The sequence below is a fragment of the Stenella coeruleoalba genome (genome assembly GCF_951394435.1).
Source record: "Stenella coeruleoalba genome assembly, contig: scaffold_62, whole genome shotgun sequence".
Classification (NCBI taxonomy): domain Eukaryota; kingdom Metazoa; phylum Chordata; class Mammalia; order Artiodactyla; family Delphinidae; genus Stenella; species Stenella coeruleoalba.
Genome location: NW_027646189.1, coordinates 647,357 through 666,111, shown reverse-complemented (window position 1 = coordinate 666,111; position 18,755 = coordinate 647,357). Strand labels below are relative to the sequence as shown.

Below are 18,755 nucleotides of genomic sequence, written 5' to 3'. Positions count from 1 at the left end.
GCCAAAAAGGGCGTATGCGTTTTTTCCTGAATATATTCAGGAAAAAACGCATACGCCCTTTTTGGCCAACCAAGCAAGCTTGCAAAGGAAATCTGCACTACAATGAAGTCTCACTTCCCCCCGGTCTAAAGAGCCATCTGAAAAAAGTGTAAAATCCAGAAAGGCAGGACAGGCCATGGAGAACTGGGAGCCTTGTTATGCTGATGGGCGGGATGTAAATTGCCAACAGCCACTCAGGAGAAGTGTATGGTGTTTCCTGAAACATCTAAAAAACAAAGCAACAGAGCCTAGGGCACTGCCACTTATGGTTCTATAGCTTAGGGAAATTAAAATCAAAAAGACACAGCCACCCCAAAGTTTGGGACGCCTCTGTTTACAAGAACCTCGTTTACAGTACAAGTTCAACATCGCAGAAAGTGAAAAATGGATAAAGAAGTTGTGGTATTTACTTACAAAGCAATATCAGTCAGCAATGAAATCTATGTCATCAGGCCCTTAGCATCACAATGAGTGGATTCAGGTATGATGATTCTAACTGAAATAAGTCACACAGAAAAAGAAACATCATAAGATATCAGTAATACACGGAATGTAAACTTGGCTACACAGGAACTGAATTACAGAACAGAACAGGGTCTCAAATTTAGAAAACCAACTTATGCTTGCTTAAGGGTAAAGGTGAGTTGGGGTGCTGCATAAAACCAGAGATTGAAATGAGCACAGATAAAGTTCCTTAGGCCAAATATGGAATAGACAAGAGCTACTCCTTGCTCAACGAAATGGACTCAACACCGCATATTAAACGCCTAAGAATGTACCTGACTAGTAAGTATCGTAAAACCTATGGATTGCTATGTCTCTGAAAGAGAATCAAGCATGTGTACAGGGGCATAAACGCAGCAGTGATAGGATTGGAGAGGTTCGGTGAGCAAATGAAGACCCTTTGAAGTCATATTGCATGGTACCCATTACACGGGTCTCAACTCTCCAGGTTTAAGGTATTCTTCCTTCAGCTAAAACATGCATGTGGAACCCAAGTATGATCAACCATGTGAACGGGAGACGTGTTCAAATATGTCTCAGTTTTCCTCCCCTGGTACTCGGGTGCAACATTCCAGACGCTTTACTAACACTCTCCCCACTTGGAGATTCAGCGCCTTTAACCTCCTGTTTGGCCCAGTTTGCAATTTCTGCGGAAGATGAACAGGAATAGCGAGAACCAATGAGAGACTAGCTGGAGGTGTCTGGACGGGCAAATTTAACTCTCATTTCCCACCAGGAAGAGGAAATAACCAAAGGCTCAGCATGCCGTACCGGAACCAGATTAGGGCCTGAAGACATCCTGCGGTATTGCGGCCAGCTCACAAGAAAGCGAGTTGAAGAAAGGAGCTCAGGGGCACTGTAATTCACAAACCTGCAGAGTTATAAATGACAGCTATCGTCCAAAAATAGACTGAAGTAAGGCTGCCAAGAGGACTTGAAAGCGGGGCAGAATTGCAGGAAACCGATTTCAGGAGGTAGACTGGAATTGCATTGAAAGCATAGGAAAAGAGGCAGAACGTCCACAATGATGCACTTGGCCAAAAAGGGCGTATGCGTTTTTTCCTGAATATATTCAGGAAAAAACGCATACGCCCTTTTTGGCCAACCAAGCAAGCTTGCAAAGGAAATCTGCACTACAATGAAGTCTCACTTCCCCCCGGTCAAAAGGGCCATCTGAAAAACGTGTAAAATCCAGAAAGGCAGGACAGGCCATGGAGAACTGGGAGCCTTGTTATGCTGATGGGCGGGATGTAAATTGCCAACAACCACTCGGGAGAAGTGTATGGTGTTTCCTGAAACATCTAAAAAACAAAGCAACAGAACCTAGGGCACTTCCACTTATGGTCCTATAGCTTAGGGAAATTAAAATCAAAAAGACACAGCCACCCCAAAGTTTGGAACGGCTCCGTTTACAAGAACCTCGTTTACAGTACAAGTTCAACATCGCAGAAAGTGAAAAATGGATAAAGAAGTTGTGGTATTTACTTACAAAGCAATATCACTCAGCAATGAAATCTGTGTCATCAGGCCCTTAGAAGCACAATGAGTGGATTCAGGTATGATGATTCTAACTGAAATAAGTCACACAGAAAAAGAAACATCATAAGATATCAGTAATACACGGAATGTAAACTTGGCTACACAGGAACTGAAATACAGAACAGAACAGGGTCTCAAATTTAGAAAACCAACTTATGCTTGCTTAAGGGGAAAGGTGAGTTGGGGTGCTGCATAAAACCAGAGATTGAAATGAGCACAGATAAAGTTCCTTAAGCCAAATATGGAATAGACAAGAGCTACTCCTTGCTCCACGAAATGGACTCAAAACCCCATATTAAACGCCTAAGAATGTACCTGACTAGTAAGTATCTTAAAACCTATGGATTGCTATGTCTCCAAAAGAGAATCAAGCGTGTGTACAGGGGCATAAACGCAGCAGTGATAGGATTGGAGAGGTTCGGTGAGCAAATGAAGACCCTTTGAAGTCATATTGCATGGTACCCATTACACGGGTCTCAACTCTCCAGGTTTAAGGTATTCTTCCTTCAGCTAAAACATGCATGTGGAACCCAGAGTATGATCAACCATGTGAACGGGAGACGTGTTCAAATATGTCTCAGTTTTCCTCCCCTGGTACTCGGGTGCAACATTCCAGACGCTTTACTAACACTCTCCCGACTTGGAGAGTAAGCACCTTTAACCTCCTGTTTGGCCCAGTTTGCAATTTCTGCGGAAGATGAACAGGAATAGCGAGAACCAATGAGAGGCTAGCTGGAGGTGTCTGGACGGGCAAATTTAACTCTCATTTCCCACCAGGAAGAGGAATTAACCAAAGGCTCAGCATGCCGGGCCGGAACAAGATTAGGGCCTGAAGCCATCCTGCGGTATTGCGGCCAGCTCACAAGAAAGCGAGTTGAAGAAAGGAGCTCAGGGGCACTGTAATTCACAAACCTGCAGAGTTATAAATGACAGCTATCGTCCAAAAATAGACTGAAGTAAGGCTGCCAAGAGGACTTGAAAGCGGGGCAGAATTGCAGGAAACCGATTTCAGGAGGTAGACTGGAATTGCATTGAAAGCATAGGAAAAGAGGCAGAACGTCCACAATGATGCACTTGGCCAAAAAGGGCGTATGCGTTTTTTCCTGAATATATTCAGGAAAAAACGCATACGCCCTTTTTGGCCAACCAAGCAAGCTTGCAAAGGAAATCTGCACTACAATGAAGTCTCACTTCCCCCCGGTCAAAAGGGCCATCTGAAAAAAGTGTAAAATCCAGAAAGGCAGGACAGGCCATGGAGAACTGGGAGCCTTGTTATGCTGATGGGCGGGATGTAAATTGCCAACAGACACTCGGGAGAAGTGTATGGTGTTTCCTGAAACATCTAAAAAACAAAGCAACAGAGCCTAGGGCACTTCCACTTATGGTCCTATAGCTTAGGGAAATTAAAATCAAAAAGACACAGCCACCCCAAAGTTTGGGATGCCTCCGTTTACAAGAACCCCGTTTACCGTACAAGTTCAATATCACAGAAAGTGAAAAATGGATAAAGAACTTGTGGTACTTACGTACAATGCAGTATCACTCAGCAATGAAATCTATGTCATCAGGCCCGTAGCAGCATAATGAGTGGATTCAGGTACGATGATTCTAACTGAAATAAGTCACACAGAAAAAGAAACATCATAAGATATCACTAATACACGGAATGTAAACTTGGCTACACAGGAACTGCATTCCAAAACAGAACAGGGTCTCAAATTTAGAAAACCAACTTATGCTTGCTTAAGGGGAAAGGTGAGTTGGGGTGCTGCATAAAACCAGAGATTGAAATGAGCACAGATAAAGTTCCTTAAGCCAAATATGGAATAGACAAGAGCTACTCCTTGCTCAACGAAATGGACTCAAAACCCCATATTAAACGCCTAAGAATGTACCTGACTAGTAAGTATCTTAAAACCTATGGATTGCTATGTCTCCAAAAGAGAATCAAGCGTGTGTACAGGGGCATAAACGCAGCAGTGATAGGATTGGAGAGGTTCGGTGAGCAAATGAAGACCCTTTGAAGTAATATTGCATGGTACCCATTACACGGGTCTCAACTCTCCAGGTTTAAGGTATTCTTCCTTCAGCTAAAACATGCATGTGGAACCTAGAGTATGATCAACCATGTGAACGGGAGACGTGTTCAAATATGTCTCAGTTTTCCTCCCCTGGTACTCGGGTGCAACATTCCAGACACTTTACTAACACTCTCCCGACTTGGAGAGTCAGTCCCTTTAACCTCTTGTTTGGCCCAGTTTGCAATTTCTGCGGAAGATGAACAGGAATAGCGAGAACCAATGAGAGGCTAGCTGGAGGTGTCTGGACGGGCAAATTTAACTCTCATTTCCCACCAGGAAGAGGAATTAACCAACAGCTCAGCATGCCGGGCCGGAACAAGATTAGGGCCTGAAGCCATCCTGCGGTGTTGCGGCCAGGTCACAAGAAAGCGAGTTGAAGAAAGGAGCTCAGGGGCACTGTAATTCACAAACCTGCAGAGTTATAAATGACAGCTATCGTCCAAAAATAGACTGAAGTAAGGCTGCCAAGAGGACTTGAAAGCGGGGCAGAATTGCAGGAAACCGATTTCAGGAGGTAGACTGGAATTGCATTGAAAGCATAGGAAAAGAGGCAGAACGTCCACAATGATGCACTTGGCCAAAAAGGGCGTATGCGTTTTTTCCTGAATATATTCAGGAAAAAACGCATACGCCCTTTTTGGCCAACCAAGCAAGCTTGCAAAGGAAATCTGCACTACAATGAAGTCTCACTTCCCCCCGGTCAAAAGGGCCATCTGAAAAAAGTGTAAAATCCAGAAAGGCAACAGGCCATTGAGAACTGGGAGCCTTGTTATGCTGATGGGCGGGATGTAAATTGCCAACAGACACTCGGGAGAAGTGTATGGTGTTTCCTGAAACATCTAAAAAACAAAGCAACAGAGCCTAGGGCACTTCCACTTATGATCCTATAGCTTAGGGAAATTAAAATCAAAAAGACACAGCCACCCCAAAGTTTGGAACGGCTCTGTTTACAAGAACCTCGTTTACAGTACAAGTTCAACATCGCAGAAAGTGAAAAATGGATAAAAAAGTTGTGGTATTCACTTACAAAACAATATCACTCAGCAATGAAATCTATGTCATCAGGCCCATAGCAGCACAATGAGTGGATTCAGGTATGATGATTCTAACTGAAGGAAGTCACACAGAAAAAGAAACATCATAAGATATCACTAATACACGGAATGGAAACTTGGCTACACAGGAACTGAATTACAGAACAGAACAGGGTCTCAAATTTAGAAAACCAACTTATGCTTGCTTAAGGGTAAAGGTGAGTTGGGGTGCTGCATAAAACCAGAGATTGAAATGAGCACAGATAAAGTTCCTTAAGCCAAATATGGAATAGACAAGAGCTACTCCTTTCTCAACGAAATGGACTCAACACCGCCTATTAAACGCCTAAGAATGTACCTGACTAGTAAGTATCTTAAAACCTATGGATTGCTATGTCTCCGAAGGGGAATCAAGCATGTGTACAGGGGCATAAACGCAGCAGTGATAGGATTGGAGAGGTTCGGTGAGCAAATGAAGACCCTTTGAAGTCATATTGCATGGTACCCATTCCACGGGTTTCAACTATCCAGGTTTTAGGTATTCTTCCTTCAGCTAAAACATGCATGGGGAACCCAAGTATGATCAACCATGTGAAAAGGAGACGTGTTCAAATATGTCTCAGTTTTCGTACCCTGGTACTCGGGTGCAACATTCCAGATGCTTTACTAACACTCTCCCCACTTGGAGAGTCAGCACCTTTAACCTCCTGTTTGGCCCAGTTTGCAATTTCTGCGGAAGATGAACAGGAATAGCGAGAACCAATGAGAGACTAGCTGGAGGTGTCTGGACGGGCAAATTTAACTCTCATTTCCCACCAGGAAGAGGAATTAACCAAAGGCTCAGCGTGCCGTGCCGGAACCAGATTAGGGCCTGAAGCCATCCTGCGGTGTTGCGGCCAGGTCACAAGAAAGCGAGTTGAAGAAAGGAGCTCAGGGGCACTGTAATTCACAAACCTGCAGAGTTATAAATGACAGCTATCGTCCAAAAATAGACTGAAGTAAGGCTGCCAAGAGGACTTGAAAGCGGGGCAGAATTGCAGGAAACCGATTTCAGGAGGTAGACTGGAATTGCATTGAAAGCATAGGAAAAGAGGCAGAACGTCCACAATGATGCACTTGGCCAAAAAGGGCGTATGCGTTTTTTTCCTGAATATATTCAGGAGAAAATGCATACGCCCTTTTTGGCCAACCAAGCAAGCTTGCAAAGGAAATCTGCACTACAATGAAGTTTCACTTCCCCCCGGTCAAAAGGGCCATCTGAAAAAAGTGTAAAATCCAGAAAGGCAGGACAGGCCATGGAGAACTGGGAGCCTTGTTATGCTGATGGGCGGGATGTAAATTGCCAACAGACACTCGGGAGAAGTGTATGGTGTTTCCTGAAACATCTAAAAAACAAAGCAACAGAGCCTAGGGCACTTCCACTTATGGTCCTATAGCTTATGGAAATTAAAATCAAAAAGACACAGCCACCCCAAAGTTTGGGACGCCTCCGTTTACAAGAACCTCGTTTACCGTACAAGTTCAATATCACAGAAAGTGAAAAATGGATAAAGAACTTGTGGTACTTACGTACAATGCAGTATCACTCAGCAATGAAATCTATGTCATCAGGCCCGTAGCAGCATAATGAGTGGATTCAGGTACGATGATTCTAACTGAAATAAGTCACACAGAAAAAGAAACATCATAAGATATCACTAATACACGGAATGTAAACTTGGCTACACAGGAACTGCATTCCAAAACAGAACAGGGTCTCAAATTTAGAAAACCAACTTATGCTTGCTTAAGGGGAAAGGTGAGTTGGGGTGCTGCATAAAACCAGAGATTGAAATGAGCACAGATAAAGTTCCTTAAGCCAAATATGGAATAGACAAGAGCTACTCCTTGCTCAACGAAATGGACTCAACACCGCATATTAAACGCCTAAGAATGTACCTGACTAGTAAGTATCTTAAAACCTATGGATTGCTATGTCTCCGAAGGGGAATCAAGCATGTGTACAGGGGCATAAATGCAGCAGTGATAGGATTGGAGAGGTTCGGTGAGCAAATGAAGACCCTTTGAAGTCATATTGCATGGTACCCATTCCACGGGTTTCAACTACCCAGGTTTTAGGTATTCTTCCTTCAGCTAAAACATGCATGTGGAACACAGAGTATGATCAACCATGTGATCGGGAGACGTGTTCAAATATGTCTCAGTTTTCGTACCCTGGTACTCGGGTGCAACATTCCAGACGCTTTACTAACACTCTCCCGACTTGGAGAGTCAGCACCTTTAACCTCCTGTTTGGCCCAGTTTGCAATTTCTGCGGAAGATGAACAGGAATAGCGAGAACCAATGAGAGACTAGCTGGAGGTGTCTGGACGGGCAAATTTAACTCTCATTTCCCACCAGGAAGAGGAATTAACCAAAGGCTCAGCGTGCCGTGCCGGAACCAGATTAGGGCCTGAAGCCATCCTGCGGTGTTGCGGCCAGCTCACAAGAAAGCGAGTTGAAGAAAGGAGCTCAGGGGCACTGTAATTCACAAACCTGCAGAGTTATAAATGACAGCTATCGTCCAAAAATAGACTGAAGTAAGGCTGCCAAGAGGACTTGAAAGCGGGGCAGAATTGCAGGAAACCGATTTCAGGAGGTAGACTGGAATTGCATTGAAAGCATAGGAAAAGAGGCAGAACGTCCACAATGATGCACTTGGCCAAAAAGGGCGTATGCGTTTTATCCTGAATATATTCAGGAAAAAACGCATAGGCCCTTTTTGGCCAACCAAGCAAGCTTGCAAAGGAAATCTGCACTACAATGAAGTTTCACTTCCCCACGGTCAAAAGGGCCATCTGAAAAAAGTGTAAAATCCAGAAAGGCAGGACAGGCCATGGAGAACTGGGAGCCTTGTTATGCTGATGGGCGGGATGTAAATTGCCAACAGACACTCGGGAGAAGTGTATGGTGTTTCCTGAAACATCTAAAAAACAAAGCAACAGAGCCTAGGGCACTTCCACTTATGGTCCTATAGCTTAGGGAAATTAAAATCAAAAAGACACAGCCACCCCAAAGTTTGGGATGCCTCCGTTTACAAGAACCTCGTTTACCGTACAAGTTCAATATCACAGAAAGTGAAAAATGGATAAAGAACTTGTGGTACTTACGTACAATGCAGTATCACTCAGCAATGAAATCTATGTCATCAGGCCCGTAGCAGCATAATGAGTGGATTCAGGTACGATGATTCTAACTGAAATAAGTCACACAGAAAAAGAAACATCATAAGATATCACTAATACACGGAATGTAAACTTGGCTACACAGGAACTGCATTCCAAAACAGAACAGGGTCTCAAATTTAGAAAACCAACTTATGCTTGCTTAAGGGGAAAGGTGAGTTGGGGTGCTGCATAAAACCAGAGATTGAAATGAGCACAGATAAAGTTCCTTAAGCCAAATATGGAATAGACAAGAGCTACTCCTTGCTCAACGAAATGGACTCAAAACCCCATATTAAACGCCTAAGAATGTACCTGACTAGTAAGTATCTTAAAACCTATGGATTGCTATGTCTCCAAAAGAGAATCAAGCGTGTGTACAGGGGCATAAACGCAGCAGTGATAGGATTGGAGAGGTTCGGTGAGCAAATGAAGACCCTTTGAAGTCATATTGCATGGTACCCATTACACGGGTCTCAACTCTCCAGGTTTAAGGTATTCTTCCTTCAGCTAAAACATGCATGTGGAACCTAGAGTATGATCAACCATGTGAACGGGAGACGTGTTCAAATATGTCTCAGTTTTCCTCCCCTGGTACTCGGGTGCAACATTCCAGACGCTTTACTAACACTCTCCCAACTTGGAGAGTCAGTCCCTTTAACCTCCTGTTTGGCCCAGTTTGCAATTTCTGCGGAAGATGAACAGGAATAGCGAGAACCAATGAGAGGCTAGCTGGAGGTGTCTGGACAGGCAAATTTAACTCTCATTTCCCACCAGGAAGAGGAATTAACCAAAGGCTCAGCATGCCGGGCCGGAACAAGATTAGGGCCTGAAGCCATCCTGCGGTGTTGCGGCCAGGTCACAAGAAAGCGAGTTGAAGAAAGGAGCTCAGGGGCACTGTAATTCACAAACCTGCAGAGTTATAAATGACAGCTATCGTCCAAAAATAGACTGAAGTAAGGCTGCCAAGAGGACTTGAAAGCGGGGCAGAATTGCAGGAAACCGATTTCAGGAGGTAGACTGGAATTGCATTGAAAGCATAGGAAAAGAGGCAGAACGTCCACAATGATGCACTTGGCCAAAAAGGGCGTATGCGTTTTTTCCTGAATATATTCAGGAAAAAACGCATACGCCCTTTTTGGCCAACCAAGCAAGCTTGCAAAGGAAATCTGCACTACAATGAAGTCTCACTTCCCCCCAGTCAAAAGGGCCATCTGAAAAAATTGTAAAATCCAGAAAGGCAGGACAGGCCATGGAGAACTGGGAGCCTTGTTATGCTGATGGGCGGGATGTAAATTGCCAACAACCACTCGGGAGAAGTGTATGGTGTTTCCTGAAACATCTAAAAAACAAAGCAACAGAACCTAGGGCACTTCCACTTATGGTCCTATAGCTTAGGGAAATTAAAATCAAAAAGACACAGCCACCCCAAAGTTTGGAACGGCTCTGTTTACACGAACCTCGTTTACAGTACAAGTTCAACATCGCAGAAAGTGAAAAATGGATAAAGAAGTTGTGGTATTCACTTACAGAGCAATATCACTCAGCAATGAAATCTATGTCATCAGGCCCGTAGCAGCACAATGAGTGGATTCAGGTATGATGATTCTAACTGAAGTAAGTCACACAGAAAAAGAAACATCATAAGATATCAGTAATACACGGAATGGAAACTTGGCTACACAGGAACTGAATTACAGAACAGAACAGGGTCTCAAATTTAGAAAACCAACTTATGCTTGCTTAAGGGTAAAGGTGAGTTGGGGTGCTGCATAAAACCAGAGATTGAAATGAGCACAGATAAAGTTCCTTAAGCCAAATATGGAATAGACAATAGCTACTCCTTTCTCAACGAAATGGACTCAACACCGCATATTAAACGCCTAAGAATGTACCTGACTAGTAAGTATCTTAAAACCTATAGATTGCTATGTCTCCGAAGGGGAATCAAGCATGTGTACAGGGGCATAAACGCAGCAGTGATAGGATTGGAGAGGTTCGGTGAGCAAATGAAGACCCTTTGAAGTCATATTGCATGGTACCCATTCCACGGGTTTCAACTACCCAGGTTTTAGGTATTCTTCCTTCAGCTAAAACATGCATGTGGAACCCAGAGTATGATCAACCATGTGATCGGGAGACCTGTTCAAATATGTCTCAGTTTTCGTACCCTGGTACTCAGGTGCAAATTTCCAGACGCTTTACTAACACTCTCCCCACTTGGGGAGTCAGCACCTTTAAACTCCTGTTTGGCCCAGTTTGCAATTTCTGCGGAAGATGAACAGGAATAGCGAGAACCAATGAGAGGCTAGCTGGAGGTGTCTGGTCGGGCAAATTTAACTCTCATTTCCCACCAGGAAGAGGAATTAACCAAAGGCTCACCATGCCGGGCCGGAACCAGATTAGGGCCTGAAGCCATCCTGCGGTGTTGCGGCCAGCTCACAAGAAAGCGAGTTGAAGAAAGGAGCTCAGGGGCACTGTAATTCACAAACCTGCAGAGTTATAAATGACAGCTATCGTCCAAAAATAGACTGAAGTAAGGCTGCCAAGAGGACTTGAAAGCGGGGCAGAATTGCAGGAAACCGATTTCAGGAGGTAGACTGGAATTGCATTGAAAGCATAGGAAAAGAGGCAGAACGTCCACAATGATGCACTTGGCCAAAAAGGGCGTATGCGTTTTTTCCTGAATATATTCAGGAAAAAACGCATACGCCCTTTTTGGCCAACCAAGCAAGCTTGCAAAGGAAATCTGCACTACAATGAAGTCTCACTTCCCCCCGGTCAAAAGGGCCATCTGAAAAAAGTGTAAAATCCAGAAAGGCAGGACAGGCCATGGAGAACTGGGAGCCTTGTTATGCTGATGGGCGGGATGTAAATTGCCAACAGACACTCGGGAGAAGTGTATGGTGTTTCCTGAAACATCTAAAAAACAAAGCAACAGAACCTCGGGCACTTCCACTTATGGTCCTATAGCTTAGGGAAATTAAAATCAAAAAGACACAGCCACCCCAAAGTTTGAAACGGCTCTGTTTACAAGAACCTCGTTTACAGTACAAGTTCAACATCGCAGAAAGTGAAAAATGGATAAAGAAGTTGTGGTATTTACCTACCAAGAAATATCACTCAGCAATGAAATCTGTGTCATCAGGCCCTTAGCAGCACAATGAGTGGATTCAGGTATGATGATTCTAACTGAAATAAGTCACACAGAAAAAGTAACATCATAAGGTATCAGTAATACACGGAATGTAAAAATGGCTACACAGGAACTGAATTACAGAACAGAACAGGGTCTCAAATTTAGAAAACCAACTTATGCTTGCTTAAGGGTAAAGGTGAGTTGGGGTGCTGCATAAAACCAGAGATTGAAATGAGCACAGATAAAGTTCCTTAAGTCAAATATGGAATAGACTAGAGCTACTCCTTGCTCAACGAAATGGACTCAACACCGCATATTAAACGCCTAAGAATGTACCTAACTAGTAAGTATCTTAAAACCTATGGATTGCTATGTCTCCGAAAGAGAATCAAGCATGTGTACAGGGGCATAAACGCAGCAGTGATAGGATTGGAGAGGTTCGGTGAGCAAATGAAGACCCTTTGATGTCATATTGCATGGTACCCATTACACGGGTCTTAACTCTCAAGGTTTAAGGTATTCTTCCTTCAGCTAAAACATGCATGTGGAACCTAGAGTATGATCAACCATGCGATCGGGAGACGTGTTCAAATATGTCTCAGTTTTCGTACCCTGGTACTCGGGTGCAACATACCAGACGCTTTACTAACACTCTCCCCACTTGGAGAGTCAGTCCCTTTAACCTCCTGTTTGGCCCAGTTTGCAATTTCTGCGGAAGATGAACAGGAATAGCGAGAACCAATGAGAGACTAGCTGGAGGTGTCTGGACAGGCAAATTTAACTCTCATTTCCCACCAGGAAGAGGAATTAACCAAAGGCTCAGCGTGCCGTGCCGGAACTAGATTAGGGCCTGAAGCCATCCTGCGGTGTTGCGGCCAGGTCACAAGAAAGCGAGTTGAAGGAAGGAGCTCAGGGACACTGTAATTCACAAACCTGCAGAGTTATAAATGACAGCTATCGACCAAAAATAGACTGAAGTAAGGCTGCGAAGAGGACTTCAAAGCGGGGCAGCATTGCAGGAAACCGATTTCAGGAGGTAGACTGGAATTGCATTGAAAGCATAGGAAAAGAGGCAGAACGTCCACAATGATGCACTTGGCCAAAAAGGGCGTATGCGTTTTTTCCTGAATATATTCAGGAAAAAACGCATACGCCCTTTTTAGCCAACAAAGCAAGCTTGCAAAGGAAATCTGCACTACAATGAAGTTTCACTTCCCCCCGGTCAAAAGGGCCATCTGAAAAAAGTGTAAAATCCAGAAAGGCAGGACAGGCCATGGAGAACTGGGAGCCTTGTTATGCTGATGGGCGGGATGTAAATTGCCAACAACCACTCGGAAGAAGTGTATGGTGTTTCCTGAAACATCTAAAAAACAAAGCAACAGAGCCTAGGGCACTTCCACTTATGGTCCTATAGCTTAGGGAATTTAAAATCAAAAAGACACAGCCACCCCAAATTTGGGGCTCCTCCGTTTACAAGAACCTCGTTTACCGTACAAGTTCAATATCACAGAAAGTGAAAAATGGATAAAGAACTTGTGGTACTTACGTACAATGCAGTATCACTCAGCAATGAAATCTATGTCATCAGGCCCGTAGCAGCATAATGAGTGGATTCAGGTACGATGATTCTAACTGAAATAAGTCACACAGAAAAAGAAACATCATAAGATATCACTAATACACGGAATGTAAACTTGGCTACACAGGAACTGCATTCCAAAACAGAACAGGGTCTCAAATTTAGAAAACCAACTTATGCTTGCTTAAGGGGAAAGGTGAGTTGGGGTGCTGCATAAAACCAGAGATTGAAATGAGCACAGATAAAGTTCCTTAAGCCAAATATGGAATAGACAAGAGCTACTCCTTGCTCAACGAAATGGACTCAAAACCCCATATTAAACGCCTAAGAATGTACCTGACTAGTAAGTATCTTAAAATCTATGGATTGCTATGTCTCCGAAAGAGAATCAAGCATGTGTACAGGGGCATAAACGCAGCAGTGATAGGATTGGAGAGGTTCGGTGAGCAAATGAAGACCCTTTGAAGTCATATTGCATGGTACCCATTCCACGGGTTTCAACTACCCAGGTTTAAGGTATTCTTCCTTCAGCTAAAACATGCATGTGGAACCTAGAGTATGATCAACCATGTGATCGGGAGACGTGTTCAAATATGTCTCAGTTTTCCTCCCCTGGTACTCAGGTGCAACATTCCAGACGCTTTACTAACACTATCCCCACTTGGAGAGTCAGTCCCTTTAACCTCCTGTTTGGCCCAGTTTGCAATTTCTGCGGAAGATGAACAGGAATAGCGAGAACCAATGAGAGGCTAGCTGGAGGTGTCTGGACGGGCAAATTTAACTCTCATTTCCCACCAGGAAGAGGAATTAACCAAAGGCTCACCATGCCGGGCCGGAACCAGATTAGGGCCTGAAGCCATCCTGCGGTGTTGCGGCCAGGTCACAAGAAAGCGAGTTGAAGAAAGGAGCTCAGGGGCACTGTAACTCACAAACCTGCAGAGTTATAAATGACAGCTATCGTCCAAAAATAGACTGAAGTAAGGCTGCCAAGAGGACTTGAAAGCGGGGCAGAATTGCAGGAAACCGATTTCAGGAGGTAGACTGGAATTGCATTGAAAGCATAGGAAAAGAGGCAGAACGTCCACAATGATGCACTTGGCCAAAAAGGGCGTATGCGTTTTTTCCTGAATATATTCAGGAAAAAACGCATACGCCCTTTTTGGCCAACCAAGCAAGCTTGCAAAGGAAATCTGCACTACAATGAAGTCTCACTTCCCCCCGGTCAAAAGGGCCATCTGAAAAAAGTGTAAAATCCAGAAAGGCAACAGGCCATTGAGAACTGGGAGCCTTGTTATGCTGATGGGCGGGATGTAAATTGCCAACAACCACTCGGGAGAAGTGTATGGTGTTTCCTGAAACATCTAAAAAACAAAGCAACAGAACCTAGGGCACTTCCACTTATGGTCCTATAGCTTAGGGAAATTAAAATCAAAAAGACACAGCCACCCCAAAGTTTGGAACGGCTCTGTTTACACGAACCTCGTTTACAGTACAAGTTCAACATCGCAGAAAGTGAAAAATGGATAAAGAAGTTGTGGTATTCACTTACAAAGCAATATCACTCAGCAATGAAATCTATGTCATCAGGCCCGTTGCAGCACAATGAGTGGATTCAGGTATGATGATTCTAACTGAAGTAAGTCACACAGAAAAAGAAACATCATAAGATATCAGTAATACACGGAATGGAAACTTGGCTACAGAGGAACTGAATTACAGAACAGAACAGGGTCTCAAATTTAGAAAACCAACTTATGCTTGCTTAAGGGTAAAGGTGAGTTGGGGTGCTGCATAAAACCAGAGATTGAAATGAGCACAGATAAAGTTCCTTAAGCCAAATATGGAATAGACAAGAGCTACTCCTTTCTCAACGAAATGGACTCAACACCGCATATTAAACGCCTAAGAATGTACCTGACTAGTAAGTATCTTTAAACCTATGGATTGCTATGTCTCCGAAGGGGAATCAAGCATGTGTACAGGGGCATAAACGCAGCAGTGATAGGATTGCAGAGGTTCGGTGAGCAAATGAAGACCCTTTGAAGTCATATTGCATGGTACCCATTACACGGGTTTCAACTACCCAGGTTTTAGGTATTCTTCCTTCAGCTAAAACATGCATGTGGAACCCAGAGTATGATCAACCATGTGATCGGGAGACGTGTTCAAATATGTCTCAGTTTTCGTACCCTGGTACTCGGGTGCAAATTTCCAGACGCTTTACTAACACTCTCCCCACTTGGAGAGTCAGCACCTTTAACCTCCTGTTTGGCCCAGTTTGCAATTTCTGCGGAAGATGAACAGGAATAGCGAGAACCAATGAGAGGCTAGCTGGAGGTGTCTGGTCGGGCAAATTTAACTCTCATTTCCCACCAGGAAGAGGAAATAACCAAAGGCTCAGCGTGCCGTGCCGGAACCAGATTAGGGCCTGAAGCCATCCTGCGGTGTTGCGGCCAGCTCACAAGAAAGCGAGTTGAAGAAAGGAGCTCAGGGGCACTGTAATTCACAAACCTGCAGAGTTATAAATGACAGCTATCGTCCAAAAATAGACTGAAGTAAGGCTGCCAAGAGGACTTGAAAGCGGGGCAGAATTGCAGGAAACCGATTTCAGGAGGTAGACTGGAATTGCATTGAAAGCATAGGAAAAGAGGCAGAACGTCCACAATGATGCACTTGGCCAAAAAGGGCGTATGCGTTTTTTCCTGAATATATTCAGGAAAAAACGCATACGCCCTTTTTGGCCAACCAAGCAAGCTTGCAAACGAAATCTGCACTACAATGAAATCTCACTTCCCCCCGGTCAAAAGGGCCATCTGAAAAAAGTGTAAAATCCAGAAAGGCAGGACAGGCCATGGAGAACTGGGAGCCTTGTTATGCTGATGGGCGGGATGTAAATTGCCAACAACCACTCGGGAGAAGTGTATGGTGTTTCCTGAAACATCGAAAAAACAAAGCAACAGAACCTAGGGCACTTCCACTTATGGTCCTATAGCTTAGGGAAATTAAAATCAAAAAGACACAGCCACCCCAAAGTTTGGAACGGCTCTGTTTACAAGAACCTCGTTTACAGTACAAGTTCAACATCGCAGAAAGTGAAAAATGGATAAAGAAGTTGTGGTATTTACTTACAAAGCAATAACACTCAGCAATGAAATCTGTGTCATCAGGCCCTTAGCAGCACAATGAGTGGATTCAGGTATGATGATTCTAACTGAAGTAAGTCACACAGAAAAAGAAACCTCATAAGATATCAGTAATACACGGAATGTAAACTTGGCTACACAGGAACTGAATTACAGAACAGAACAGGGTCTCAAATTTAGAAAACCAACTTATGCTTGCTTAAGGGTAAGGAGAGTTGGGGTGCTGCATAAAACCAGAGATTGAAATGAGCACAGATAAAGTTCCTTAAGCCAAATATGGAATAGACAAGAGCTACTCCTTGCTCAACGAAATGGACTCAACACCCCATATTAAACGCCTAAGAATGTACCTGACTAGTAAGTATCTTAAAACCTATGGATTGCTATGTCTCCGAAAGAGAATCAAGCATGTGTACAGGGGCATAAACGCAGCAGTGATAGGATTGGAGAGGTTCGGTGAGCAAATGAAGACCCTTTGAAGTCATATTGCATGGTACCCATTCCACGGGTTTCAACTACCCAGGTTTAAGGTATTCTTCCTTCAGCTAAAACATGCATGTGGAACCTAGAGTATGATCAACCATGTGATCGGGAGACGTGTTCAAATATGTCTCAGTTTTCGTACCCTGGTACTCGGGTGCAACATTCCAGACACTTTACTAACACTCTCCCGACTTGGAGAGTCAGTCCCTTTAACCTCCTGTTTGGCCCAGTTTGCAATTTCTGCGGAAGATGAACAGGAATAGCGAGAACCAATGAGAGACTAGCTGGAGGTGTCTGGACGGGCAAATTTAACTCTCATTTCCCACCAGGAAGAGGAATTAACCAAAGGCTCAGCGTGCCGTGCCGGAACCAGATTAGGGCCTGAAGCCATCCTGCGGTGTTGCGGCCAGCTCACAAGAAAGCGAGTTGAAGAAAGGAGCTCAGGGGCACTGTAATTCACAAACCTGCAGAGTTATAAATGACAGCTATCGTCCAAAAATAGACTGAAGTAAGGCTGCCAAGAGGACTTGAAAGCGGGGCAGCATTGCAGGAAACCGATTTCAGGAGGTAGACTGGAATTGCATTGAAAGCATAGGAAAAGAAGCAGAACGTCCACAATGATGCACTTGGCCAAAAAGGGCGTATGCGTTTTTTCCTGAATATATTCAGGAAAAAACGCATACGCCCTTTTTGGCCAACCCAGCAAGCTTGCAAAGTAAATCTGCACTACAATGAAGTCTCACTTCCCCCCGGTCAAAAGGGCCATCTGAAAAAAGTGTAAAATCCAGAAAGACAGGACAGGCCATGGAGAACTGGGAGCCTTGTTATGCTGATGGGCGGGATGTAAATTGCCAACAACCACTGGGGAGAAGTGTATGGTGTTTCCTGAAACATCTAAAAAACAAAGCAACAGAGCCTAGGGCACTTCCACTTATGGTCCTATAGCTTAGGGAATTTAAAATCAAAAAGACACAGCCACCCCAAAGTTTGGAAAAGCTCTGTTTACAAGAACCTCGTTTACAGTACAAGTTCAACATCGCAGAAAGTGAAAAATGGATAAAGAAGTTGTGGTATTTACTTACAAAGCAATATCACTCAGCTATGAAATCTGTGTCATCAGGCCCTTAGCAGCACAATGAGTGGATTCAGGTATGATGATTCTAACTGAAATAAGTCACACAGAAAAAGAAACATCATAAGATATCAGTAATACACGGAATGTAAACTTGGCTACACAGGAACTGAATTACAGAACAGAACAGGGTCTCAAATTTAGAAAACCAACTTATTCTTGCTTAAGGGTAAAGGAGAGTTGGGGTGCTGCATAAAACCAGAGATTGAAATGAGCACAGATAAAGTTCCTTAAGCCAAATATGGAATAGACAAGAGCTACTCCTTGCTCAACGAAATGGACTCAACACCCCATATTAAACGCCTAAGAATGTACCTGACTAGTAAGTATCTTAAAACCTATGGATTGCTATGTCTCCGAAAGAGAATCAAGCATGTGTACAGGGGCATAAACGCAGCAGTGATAGGATTGGAGAGGTTCGGTGAGCAAATGAAGACCCTTTGAAGTCATATTGCATGGTACCCATTCCACGGGTTTCAACTACCCAGGTTTAAGGTATTCTTCCTTCAGCTAAAACATGCATGTGGAACCTAGAGTATGATCAACCATGTGATCGGGAGACGTGTTCAAATATGTCTCAGTTTTCGTACCCTGGTACTCGGGTGCAACATTCCAGACACTTTACTAACACTCTCCCGACTTGGAGAGTCAGTCCCTTTAACCTCCTGTTTGGCCCAGTTTGCAATTTCTGCGGAAGATGAACAGGAATAGCGAGAACCAATGAGAGGCTAGCTGGAGGTGTCTGGACGGGCAAATTTAACTCTCATTTCCCACCAGGAAGAGGAATTAACCAAAGGCTCAGCGTGCCGTGCCGGAACCAGATTATGGCCTGAAGCCATCCTGCGGTGTTGCGGCCAGGTCACAAGAAAGCGAGTTGAA

At 44.0% G+C, this 18,755-nt stretch overlaps 1 long non-coding RNA gene across 30 annotated transcripts in view; it reads right to left on the bottom strand.

Moving 5' to 3' along the window:
• The window catches only part of LOC307181269, a 1,277,915-nt gene that overhangs the window by 670,275 nt on the left and 588,885 nt on the right, over window positions 1–18,755 (bottom strand). Inside the window, exon 5 of one of the 30 annotated variants that reach the window (XR_013826287.1) lies at window positions 17,823–17,904. The exons of 26 other annotated variants lie outside the window; for them this stretch is intronic. This is a non-coding gene — a long non-coding RNA (uncharacterized lncRNA). Of the gene's footprint in view, window positions 1–5,186; window positions 5,248–11,506; window positions 11,786–16,243; window positions 16,326–17,822; window positions 17,905–18,755 lie in introns of those variants that run through there. 3 more of the 30 variants (XR_013826288.1, XR_013826270.1, XR_013826271.1) reach the window with 3 other exon arrangements.